This window comes from Piliocolobus tephrosceles, chromosome 5 (genome assembly GCF_002776525.5).
Source record: "Piliocolobus tephrosceles isolate RC106 chromosome 5, ASM277652v3, whole genome shotgun sequence".
Taxonomy (NCBI): Eukaryota; Metazoa; Chordata; class Mammalia; order Primates; family Cercopithecidae; genus Piliocolobus; species Piliocolobus tephrosceles.
This window is the reverse complement of record NC_045438.1, coordinates 107,213,497-107,226,655: the sequence shown is the minus strand read 5'-3', so window position 1 is coordinate 107,226,655 and position 13,159 is coordinate 107,213,497. Positions and strand designations below refer to the sequence as shown.

Below are 13,159 nucleotides of genomic sequence, written 5' to 3'. Positions count from 1 at the left end.
ATAAGAAACAAAAATAATATCAGTATATCATCTGGCTATAGTTATGATAAAAGTCAAATTAAAAGTTTCCATGAAACTCCTTTATTAAGATAAACCTAATAAATAAATAATTTAATTTACATTTAAATATTTCTCATGCTGAAAAAAAATGTATTGATGTTTTGAGAATAGTTTATCAGAAATTACTACAGAAGGAAAATTTTCAAAAGCCCAACAAATAGCAGGGTGTAAGAGGGTGGAAATGAACTGTGAATGGGCACAAGGAAACTTTCTAGGGTGATGAATAAGTTCTATATTTTAGGTTCGGTGGTAATTACACAAGTAAGTGCAATGGACAAAACTCCTTAAATTGTATATGCAAAATCTTGGCATTTTATTATGCATAATCACAATAAAAAATGCCCAAAGCTATTGAACACCTTATGGAAAGTCTGTTTCTCTAAAAACTTTGCCCCTTCCTTCCCCATAAAAAGAAAGAGTAAGGGAAAAAGTCTACTTCAAAACATAAGAAAAATGCAGGACCTTAATTAGATCATGTTTTTTTTCAAGGACTTAATATCAAATTTTGATTACCTTTCAAAAAAAGAAAATACAGATTTTGCAGTAAATAGTATTCTCATGTACATTTTTTCCTTTGTTTCCAAATGTGTATTATCTTTCTTCCACAGTTCAATAAAAATAATTTTACTCACAAATGCCATAATCCTAAATGTCACATTTTGTTTTTGTTGCAGTCGTGGTCATTGTCCTCCCATGCAACATTGAATCTGAAACAAACAATGACTAATGGCTTTCAATTCATTTCTAATGAGAGCAATTTCTGAATATTTCTGCATCATTCTGGTTTTTTTCCTGGTAGTAAGTTTTTACATGTTTCTTAAATTTTACAGTTTCTAGTACTTTGCATTAAAACAATTCATCATCTTTAAAAACAAACGTTAAAAAAGAAGAAAACAAGCAAAATCTGTTCCTAGGTACAGTACTTTTTAAAAGTCCATTTTTATTTTTTTTAATTTTAGTTTATTTTGAATTGACAAGTAATAAGGCAACACTTTTAATCTGAACTTGGTATTGTGGTTCTACATGAAATAATGAGATAAGCTAATACTAAATGATTTTTTTCTAACTATACTTCTAAATAATTAAAATTATCTTTGAATATGTTTCTATACAGTTCTGTGAATAAAATTTAAAGAGTTTATGTATGGCTATGCTAAATTATAAACTTCTGGGCTTCACTAACCATATGTTTTCATAACTGCACTCAGAAGACATCAGAAAGTGCTGGGGTTGAATTGTAGCTCCCCAAAAGACCTTGAACTCCTAATCGCCAGGATCTCAAAATGTGGCCTCTTTTGAAAATAGAGTCTTTACAGTGATATTCAAATGAAAGTGAATTCATTAGGGTGGGAACTAATTCAATAGGACCACTGTCTTCTAAAAAAGGGGGAAATTTTGATACAGAGATAGGCAGTCACACAGGAAGAAAACTACAAACCTTGAAGGGTGAAATGAGGGTAATTCTTCAGAAGCCAAGGAATGCCAAAGATTGTCCTGACAAAGTAATACAGAAGGTATACAGGGAGTTTTTACAATTACTATGATACCTGATAAAACTGTCTCTTCCTCCATTCTTTCAACTCAGTTTCAGTCAAATAAGAGAGTTCATCTATTCATTCAAAATAAGGTCTTTAATACCTTTTCTGTTTATCACTGCCTGTCTTCAAATAATATGCCACTTCATGTATAATGTAATAGCCTTACAACAAGATACTGTGATTTCCCCTTTTCTTCCTTTGTACTACTCTTATCAAAAAGGAATTTTACTTAATCAGTGATTTCTAAGGCCTATTTGTACAGTTATAATTGGTTGTAGGATGTATTTATCTGTCAAAAAAATTACACTTAACTCCTGAGTTACTCCTTTTTGATAAAATTTGAACTACATGAGGTTCCAACTTTTTCAGTGAGAAAATAATAATTATTTAGTCTTCACAAATTTGTTAAACCTTGCAAACTGAGCAATATCATACATATCAACATATGTTGCCACTGGCAACATATGTATGATTATACACTATAAGCAGCACCAGATGATGATAATCTTAACCATGGATGTGGAATCACGCCTGTCTCATTCTGGTATTTAGATTTACTACTTTTTAACACTATGATTTCTGCATAAGTTCCTGAAAATATCTAAGTTTTAGTTCTTTCATATATAAAATAAAATCTGACTAAGAGATTTACCCAAGAACAAAATGATACAAACTGTAAGTGTCTGCTATAGATAATTGCTTTAATTACTTGTGTGTATTTATTGAATCTGTCCAAAAGATAATTTGATAAAAACTACTCAAATATTGAATGTAGACCACTTTGATCCAGCAGTTACACTTACAGTAATTTATTCTACAAATATACTTGCATACATATATAAAGAGGCATATATAATTAATTCCCCAAGTAATAGATTATGATTATAAAATATTAAAAATTCCCTGTATCTGTTATCTCTGCAAACTACAGTGTAGCTGTACCGTAAGGGGATGAGTGATCTACCCACCCACACATATTTTGTTCAAACCTCTGGCTTTTGTGAAGGAAAAATCTTTGAACTCTTAAAGATAGATACTGTACCACAGATTGTTGTTGCCTGAACTAAAATTTTGTCATGGCTTTGCTTTTATATTAGCACTTAAGACTTCTATGCATAAATAAGGTTAAAAAAAAAAAAAAGCAAAATAAAATCTCTGGTAACACACGACACACTAAAGTTTTCATAGTTTTTATTTGATGTGTTAAAATACACAAAAACCAACATAAGATTTGACTTAATAAATGTCAGACTTTTTCAGTTATTATACCCATTACAAATTTTAAACATATTTTTATAAGAGACATGAAAATTTTAATGCATAGTGCTTCATGAGATAAAGTATCTATTTAAATACTTCTAAAATATAAACTAAGAAAGAAAATTCTTACAGTCAACTGGGAGCAAACCTTCATGTTGTCTGAAAGTCAGCTTTGTAGCGTCCATAAGAAAAGCAGGCCAAAGCATCAACACAAATGCCAACTGCACAGGCAGCAAAGAGCCAGATGCTGTTGGCAAAACATGCTCCAGAGTGTGGCATCTGGGTCCAATAACGGCCATACAGAGCCCCATCTGTAGCTAAAGCTGTTGACTCTGCTTTGGGGGAAGAAAAATCAGAAATAAAGAAGGCAGTTAAATTTTAAACTGTGCCAGGAATAGCAGAAGGCAGGTTGCAGTCAGCATTCAAATTATATCCCTAGCCCAATTTGCTTTTTAATGTCTTGAAACTGTGTAAACACTAAACTATGTTAACTCCAGTTGTTTAGAGACATGAGCACATGTAAGTAGTTCAGTAACTTAGGACACACAAATCACCTAAATAGATTTGATATTTCATCAAACGTTCATTTATCGAATTTTTTTCTCAAAGAATATAAGTATATGGCCATGAAATGCAATTCTAATTTGATCTATTAAAACACATAATTTTAAGTGTTCATTTTGGTATATAATTTTCTTCAAATGGCATAAAATTTAAGACTCTTCTTTACAATTTTTATAATATTTCATTAGAATAACTCTTCACAAAATTAAATAGGCTATTCATGTATCCTTTACTGAGACTCCTTAAATTTTTAATCAGTGGAAATTTGTGGGAAAGCTACAGAGAACCTTAATCCTTAATCAAATAAAATTTTTCAAAATTATAAAGGGATGATTAAAGTAATCTCTTTTAAGTGTTATTTATTGTGCATATAGATATATAAAATTGAATTAGTTGATATCTATATGATTTAAAAGATTCATCATTTATAAAATGCCACACTAATCTTATCTATGCATATATTTTTGAAAACAAGATAAATGTTTTAAATAACAAAAACTATGATATTTAGAGTGAACTATATATCAAAATGTTAACTAAAACCTTGTGGACAGAATATTATTTATCACCATAAATCTGTGAGACATTATTATTGTTGATTCTACTTTCTAGCTAAGGAAACTGGAAGCTTGCAAATATAATGTAAACTTACTTATCCCAATTCACATCAACCTTTAGAGATAGAATCAAACTTAATATGCAGACACTGCAGACACTGTGATTGTAGAACCCATATTTATTCTCCCTTTCCCCAATAATATAAATATAAAATATAACCTGATAGAATCATTTCTGTAATAGCAGAAGAAGAACTAGTCAAAAATACACTCTTCCATAAAAGAAAGCTGTACATTGATAAATATAGTTGAAATAAGCTGTTTCAGAACTATGCAAATGAACTAAAGGCTTGAAACAATCTCCATGTTTATTCAAGAAAAATGATTGAATCTCATAAACCTAATTAACTTTGTGGTTGTAAACAACCATCCCTCTCTCCCCAGCTCTTTAATGGACTTGAAATCCAACATCACTGCAATTAGGGTAGCTGAGAAACCAGCAACCTAATAGCCAGTGGAGGGGACAGTAAAAGTATGAATCTGATTCAAAAGACTCTTCCCAAGGAATGTCACTATTTCATTGGTTTGACAGCACTCTGAAAAGCTCCATTCTCAGAGACTGACTTTATTTGACCTGACTAAAAATTCACTCTTATAAAAAACCATGTATCTAGAGAATTTGTTAAAAATAATCAGTGGCAATTGCTTCATATCAGTGTTTGAGACAATAATTCCAGTTGAGGGCAACTCTAGGTTGACCAATATAATTCAAGATTTAATAACTCGGGAATTAGATGTACCTAGAAGTCTTTGAAAGCTAGAAAAAATCCTGGAAAACTAGAAAACATCACAGCATGCAAGTGTATACACAGGCCTAAGAAATATATAAACAGCCCTAATCTCTGATCTCTGACTAACCTTGAGGCTCTATACAAGCAGAAAGTAAAGAATAAAGTACAGTTGTAAACTGCCTGGAAGACATGTCTCAACATACACACAGAGTCCTTCAGGAAAGGTTAGAAGATGTTTTGGTTCCAAAAATTTAAGAAAAATCTCTGTCAAATTATTCATTTTAGCTGAACACTAAGTTAATCAAGCAGAGACTTCAATGGCCACACATGGCAAAGAACAAACACTAGACAAATAGTAGAAACAACAAAATCAAAAACAGTAACTGCTAGGAAAGAGCAGGATTTGATTTCCAGATGTACCAAGTTATACTATTTAACATGTCAAGTTACCAGAAAATATTATAAGTCACACAAAGAAATAAAAGTATGGGCCATGCACAGAAATAAAACTAGTAAATAGAAACTGCCTTTGAGGACACCTGAATACTGGATTTACTTGACAAATATATTAAGTCATCTATGGTAAACTTGTTCAAAGAGAAATAGAAACTATATACAATCAATTAAGGAAAGTAGGAGATTGATGTCTTACCAAATCAATAATAAAAATAAAGGAAGAAATTATTAAAATTTTTTTAAAGTTGAAAATTATAAAAACTGAAAAACAAATGTATAAGGGAAAAATGAACAACTTCATCAAAAGTGGTGAAGGATATGAACAGACACTTCTCAAAAGAAGGCATTTATGTGGCCAACAAACATATGAAAGAAAGCTCATCATTACCGGTCATTAGAGAAATGCAAATCAAAACCACAATAAGATACAATTTCACGCCAGTTAGAATGGCGATCATTATAAAGTCAGGAAACAACAGATGCTGAAGAGCATGTGGAGAAATAGGAATGCTTTTACACTGTTGGTGGGAGTGTAAATTAGTTCCACCACTGTGGAAGACAGTGTGGCAATTCCTCAAGTATCTAGAACTAGAAATACCATTTGAGCCAGCAATCCCATTACTGGGTATATACCTGAAGGATTATAAAACTTTCAGCCGGGCACGGTGGCTCAAGCCTGTAATCCCAGCACTTTGGTAGGCCGAGTCGGGCGGATCACGAGGTCAGGAGATCGAGACCATCCTGGCGAACACGATGAAACCCCGTCTTTACTAAAAAATACAAAAAACTAGCCGGGCGAGGTGGCGGGCGCCTGTAGTCCCAGCTACTTGGGAGGCTGAGGCAGGAGAATGGCATGAACCCGAGAGGAGGAGCTTGCAGTGAGCTGAGATCCGGCCACTGCACTCCAGCCTGGGTGACAGAGCAAGACTCTGTCTCAAAAAAAAAAAAAAAAACTTTCTACTATAAAGACACATGCACACATATAATAATTGCAGCACTGTTCACAAAGCAAAGACTTGGAACCAATCCAAATGCCCATCAATGATAGACTGGATAAGGAAAATGTGGCACATATACAGCATGACATACTCTGCAGCCATAAAAAAGGAATGAGTTTATATCTTTTGCAGGGACATGGATGAACACGGAAACCATAATTCTCAGCAACCCAACACAGGAACAGAAAACCAAACACTGTATGTCGTACTCATAATTGGGAGTTGAACAATGAGCACACAGGGAGGGCAACATCACACACCAGGGCCTGTTGGGTTGATGGGTGCAGTAACCCACCATGGCATGTGTATGGCACGTGTAGACCTATGTAAAAAACCTGCACATTCTGCACATGTATCCCAGAACTTAATGTATATTTTTTAAAAAAGTTATTGGAAAAAATAAAATAATTACTAATTGAGCACAACAAGAGACTTAATTTGGCAGAAGAAAGAAGCAGTGAACATAAAGATAAGTTTATTAAGATAATTGTTTCGGAGGATCATCAGAAAAAAATAAATGCATAGATCCTCAGAGATCTACTCATATATGAGAGTTCCAAAAGGAAAAGGGATAAATGCTTTGAAAAAATAATGGCCTAAACTCTCTGAATTTTATGAAAAAATGTTGATCTACACATCCATGAATCTCATCAAACTCAAAGTAGAAAAAATTCAAAGAAATCGAAAGTTAATCATGATAGTCAAACTGTCAAACATAAAGAGATAATAATGATAGCATCGAGAAAAAAAGTGATTTATTACATACAAAGATCCTCATAAGAACAACAATTGATTTGCCATCAGAAACTACCATGTAGACGAGACAGCAGCAGGATGACATATTTGAAGTGCTAAAAGAAAAAAATACTATCAACCATGAATTCTATATCCCACAATGCTACCTTCTAAATTAAAGCAGAAATTAAGACATTTTCAGACAAATAAGAACTGGGAGAATTCATAACTAGCAGACTAACATATAAAGAATAGTAATGATAGTCCTTTAAGCTAAAATGAAAATAAACTATAGAATCTTAATTATTCACACATAAAAATAATGAGATCCAGTAATGCTAACTATATTAGTAAATATTAAAACCAGTATAAATATGCTTTGTTCATAACTCTTTTCTCTTTCTATATAATTTAAAAGATGGAGCACAAAGCCATAAATATAACAGTTTATTGATGGGCTTATAATGTATAATTTGTATCACAATAAAAAAATAAGGGAGTAGAAAAAAAGGGGGCAATGGTGGAGCAATATTTTTGCACATTATTAAAATTAAGTTGCTATTAATGCTATGCAATTGCTTTATCTTAAGAGGTTACTTGTAATCTATAGGGCAACCATTAATTTAAAAAAATACAATAAATGTAACAAAGGTATTAAAGTGGTATATCAGAAAAATATCTACTTTACACAAAGTAAGGCAATAATGGAGGAATGCAGGAGCAAAACAGAAAAAGACATATAGAAAACAAATGGCGAAATAGTAGAAGTAAACTCTACCTTATCAGTAATTAAAATAAATGTAAATTAAGTAAACATTCCAATCAAAAGACAAATAATGGCAGAATGTGTTTAATGAAACAATTGTTCAACTATATGGTATTTGTAATAGACACACTTTATATTCAAGAGTGAAAACTAAATTCATAGCAAGAGGAAGGAGGACATAATGAAAATTAAAGCATAAATTAATAAAGCAGAGAATAAAAAAGCAATAGAATAAAACAATGAATTCTAAAGCTGGCACTTTCAGAAATTGAAAAACTATTAACTATACTGATCAAGAAAAAAATAGAGAAGACCCACATTACGAGAATCAGCAACGAAAGAGGAGAAAATACTACACTCTTCCAAAAATAAAAAAAGGATTCAAAGAGAACACTAAACAATTACATGCTAACCAATTATAAAACCTAAATGAAATAGATAACTTTGTAGAAAGGCAAAACCACCGAAAGTAACCCAAAAAACGTATAGCGTATCAATAAACTTACAATAAGCAAAGAGATTGATTTAGTAATAAAAATGTGTTCCACAAAGTAAGCATGAGTAGGTCGCTCTACCAGTAAATTCTACCAAATGTTTACAGAATAATGAACACCAATCCTGCAACTGTTCCAAAAGAGAAGGGGAAAATTCTTAACATGTTCTATGTGGCTAATATTACCCAGATACCAAATCCAGTCAAAGATATGACAAAAAATGAAAAATACAGATCAATATGCCTTATGAATACAGACCCTAAATTCCTTCATCAAGTACTAGCAAATGGAATTCAGCAACATATCCAAAGAAATATGCATTATGACCAATTGGGATATATATTAGTTCTGCAAGGTTGATTTTAAATTAGAAAATCACTGAATGCAATACACCATATTAATAGAATATAACACAAATTACACATATAAATAGCTTCATTGATAGCATTTGAAAACATTCAACACTTTTTTTTATAAAAAACAAACAAAACACTCAACAAACCAGAAACAGAAGGGAATGTACAAAATCTGGTAAAGTGTCCTATGAAAAATCTACAGCTAACATCATACTTTTTGATGAAAGACGGCTTGATTTTCTTTTAAGATCAGGAAAAAGACAAGGATATTCAGTCTGTCACTTCTATTCAACATTGTACTGGAAGTTGTTGGGATAATTAAACAGAGAACAGGAAAAAAATATCGATATTGGAAAGGTAGGAGCAAAATTATCTCCATTATCAGATATTAAAAATCCTAAGGAATCGACCAAAAATTATTATAACTAATAAATAAGTTTACTAATGTTGAAAAATACATGATCAATATACAAAAATCAGTGGTGTTTCTACACACTAGCAAAGAACAATCTGAAAATGGCATTAAGACAATTCCATTTCTAATAACATAAAAAGATTCAAATTCTTAAGAATAGATTCTAAGAGGTACAAGTATACATTGAAAACTATAAAATATTATTGAAAGAAATTAAAGAAGATTCAGCAAAATCCCTATTAAAGTTATGGCTGCCATTTTCTTCAGAAAGTAACAAACTGATACTAAAATTCATATGGAAGTACAAGGAGCCCAGTTTAGCAAAACAATGTTAAAACAAAAAAATAAGTTGGATTCATACTTCCTGACTTCAAACCTACTAAAGGCTACAATAAGAGGGTGTGGTATTAGAATAAAGATAAATAGAATATAGTGTCTAGAAATCCTTACACGTTTGTCTAATTGGTTTTAAATAAAAGTACCAAGATAATTTAATATGGAAAGAATAGTATTTTTAAGAAATTATCCTGAGACAAATGGATATTCCTGTGTAGAAGAATGAGGCTGGACCCTTACCTTACACCCCACACATATAAATTAACTAACACAAAATTGATTATATCTCAATATAAGACCTAAAAATATAAAGTTTATAGAAGAAATTAAGGAATAAAATTATTGTAATCCTGAGTTAGATAACAATTTCTTAGCTATGATATGAAAAGCAAAAGTGACAAAAGAAAATGAGTCAATTGGTTGTCCTCAATATTAAAATTGTTTGTGCCTCAAAGGACACTATGAAGAAAAAGATAACTCACATAATGGAAGAAAATATTTTCAAATCATATTTGATAAGGGAATGGTATCCAAAACACATAAAATGTCTTACAACTAAAATAAAAGGTACATAACTCCATTCCCAAATGGGCAGATGATATGAGGAGTTATTCTCCCAAAAAGAGATACACGAGATCAGAAAGCACAGGTTAAGGTGAGCAGTATTATTAGTCCTTAGGGAGATGAAAATCAAATGTGCATTGAAATACCACTTCACACCCACTAGAAGGGTTAAAAAGACAAACATCAACAAATATTGACAAGATGTGGAGAAGTTGACATTCTCATACACTGCTGGTGGTTCTGAAAAATAGTACATTCACTTTGGAAAAGAGTTTGGAAGTTCCTCTAAAAGTTAAGCATAGAGTTACTCTATGATCCAGCAATTCTACTCCTAGTTTTATATGCAAAAGAATTGAAAATATATGTCTGGATATATATTATACATGTTTATAGCAGCATTATTCATAATAGACAAAAAAAGTTATAATAATCAACATGTTTATCAGCTGAAAAATAAATTTGCTGTAACTTTATGATGTAATGTTAATTACTCATATTAATTAGAGACAAAACAAGGAACATCACCCAAAACAAAAGACTAACAAAACAACCGCCTGTCATGGCTAATATAAGTACTTGTAATGTTATCTGGCCATAAAAAAGAAACAAAGCCCTTATACCTGCTATGACATAAATCTTGAAAACATCATGCTAAACGAAATAAAGCAGTCACAAAAAAACATATATTGCATGATTCCATTTATATGAAATGTCCAAAACAGACAAATCCCAGAGATAGAAAGTTGATTAGCCTGGCTAACATGGTGAAACCTTATCTCTACTACAAATATACAAAAATTAGCCAGGCATGGTGGCAGGCACCTGTAATCCCAGCTACTCAGGATGCTGAGGCAGGAGATTCACTTGAACCCAGGAAATGGAGGTTGCAGTGAGCCAAGATCATGCCACTGCACTCCAGCCTGGGAAACAGAATGAGACTCCGCCTCAAAAAAAATTATAAATATATATTTGGTTATTAAGCTTTTGGAATAATAGCAATAGCTACTCAGCATTTTTTTTTTTTTATTGTTCTCTACAGTAGCTGAACTAATTTGTATTCCCAACAGCAGTGTTTAAACTTTCTCTTTTCTCTAATGCCTTACCAGCATCTGTTGGTTTTTAAATTTTTTAATAATAGCAATGCTGGTTTGTGTGAGATGTTTTCTCATTGTGGTTTTGATTTGGATTTCTCTGATTAGTGATGTTGAATGCTTTTTTTTTTTCATATGTTTATGGGGCCTTTGTTAAATCTCAAAATGTCAGAAAGATCTCAAACTAATGATCTAATATCATACTTGGAAAACCAGAAACATAAGAGCAAACTAATTCCAAACCTAGCAAAAGAAAATAACCAAAATCAGAGCAGAAATGAACAAAATTAAGACCCCAAAATCCAGGGAAAGAATAAATTTAACCAAAAGTTGTTTTTTTTTTGAAAGCATAAACAAGATTGATAAACCATTGTCTACATTAATTTCTTTATGTCTACATAAAGAAAAAAATGACAGAAGATCCAAATAAGTATAATCACAGATGACAAAGATGACATTACAACTGATCCCACATATGTAGAATGATTCTGAGAGACCCTTATGAACACTTGCATACACATAAACTAGAAAATCTAAAAGAAATGGATAAATACCTGGTAACACACAACCTCCCAAGATTGAATGAGAAAAAAATTGAAATCCTGAAAATACCAAGTTTTGAAATTGAATTAGTAATTTAATAAAAACAACCTACCAACAAAATAAGCCCCAGACCAGATGGATTCATGCCAAATTTCACCAGATGTAAAAAGAAAAGCTGGTACCCATTCTACTGTAACTATTCCAAAATAAAAAATTAAAAAATAAAGTAGAAGGAACTCTTCCCTAACTCACTCTATGAAGCCAGTATTATCCAGATACCATAACCTGGCAAAGATACAACACAAAAACACCTTATGACCCTAGATGTAAAACTCCTCAACAAAATACTAGGAAAATAAATATGGCAGCACATCAAAAAGTTAATTCTTCAACTAAGCTTCATTCCTGTGATGCAATTGCTTCAATATACACAAATCAATAAATGTGATTCACCCCATAAACAGAATTAAAAACAAAAAACACATGACGATCCCAATAGAAGTAGAAAATTCTTCTACAAAATACATCATGTTAAAAATCCTAAATAGACTAGGCATCTAAGAAACATATCTCAAAATAATAAGAGTCATCTATAGTAAATCCACAGCCAACATCATACTGAATGGGCAAAGTCTACAAGCATTACCCTGGAGGACTGAAACAAGCCCAGACTCACAACTCCTATTCAACACAGTACCAGAAGTCTGAGCCAGAGCTATCAGGCAAGAGAAATAACTAAAAGGTATCCAAAAAGGAATAAAAGAAGTCAAATTATCTCTCGTTACTGATGATATGATTCTACACCTAGAAGATGCTGAGGACTCCACCAAAACGATCCTGGAACTGATTTAAAAAAATTGGTAAAGTTTCAGGATACAAAATTATTGTGTACCAATCAGTAACATTTCTATGCACCAATAACATTCAGGCTAAGAGCCAAATCAAGAATCCATTTACAATATGCAATCCCATTTACAACAGCACACACACCAAAACCAATCAACCAACCAAACAAACAAACAAAAACCAAAGAATACATCTCACCAAGGATGTAAAAGATCTGTACAAAGAGAACTACAAAGCACTGCTAAACGTAATGAGTAATGACACAAACAAATGAAAAAATATCCCGTGTTCATGGCTTGGAAGAATTCATATCATTAAAATGGCCATAATGCCCAAAGCAACACACTGATTTAACCTATCAACCTACAAATGTCATTTTTCACAGAATTAGAGAAAAAATATACTAAAAATATATGTAGAATGAAAAAAGAGGTTGAATAACCAAAGCAATCTGAGAGAGAAAACAAAAAAAAAGACAGAGGCATGATGTTATCTGACTTCAAACTATACTGTAAGTCTATAGTAACCAAAAACAGCAGGGCAGCAAGGTACTAGTAAAACAACAACAATAACGGACACATAGATCAGTGGAACAGAATAGTAAACCCAGAAATAAAGCAACATACTGACAGCCATCTAATATTTGACAAATCAGCAAAAATAAGCAATGAGGAAAGGCCCCCCTATTCAATAAATGGTGCTGGAATAGTTGGCTATCCATATGCAGAGGACTGAAACTGTACCCTTACCTTTTGCTATATACAAAAAAGTAACCCAGGATGGATTAAA

The 13,159-nt window shown here is 32.0% G+C and overlaps 1 protein-coding gene across 1 annotated transcript in view; it reads right to left on the bottom strand.

Annotated features, from left to right (window-relative positions):
- The window catches only part of EYS (eyes shut homolog), a 1,801,461-nt gene that overhangs the window by 1,245,446 nt on the left and 542,856 nt on the right, over positions 1-13,159 (bottom strand). The gene's annotated exons all lie outside the window — the stretch shown is intronic.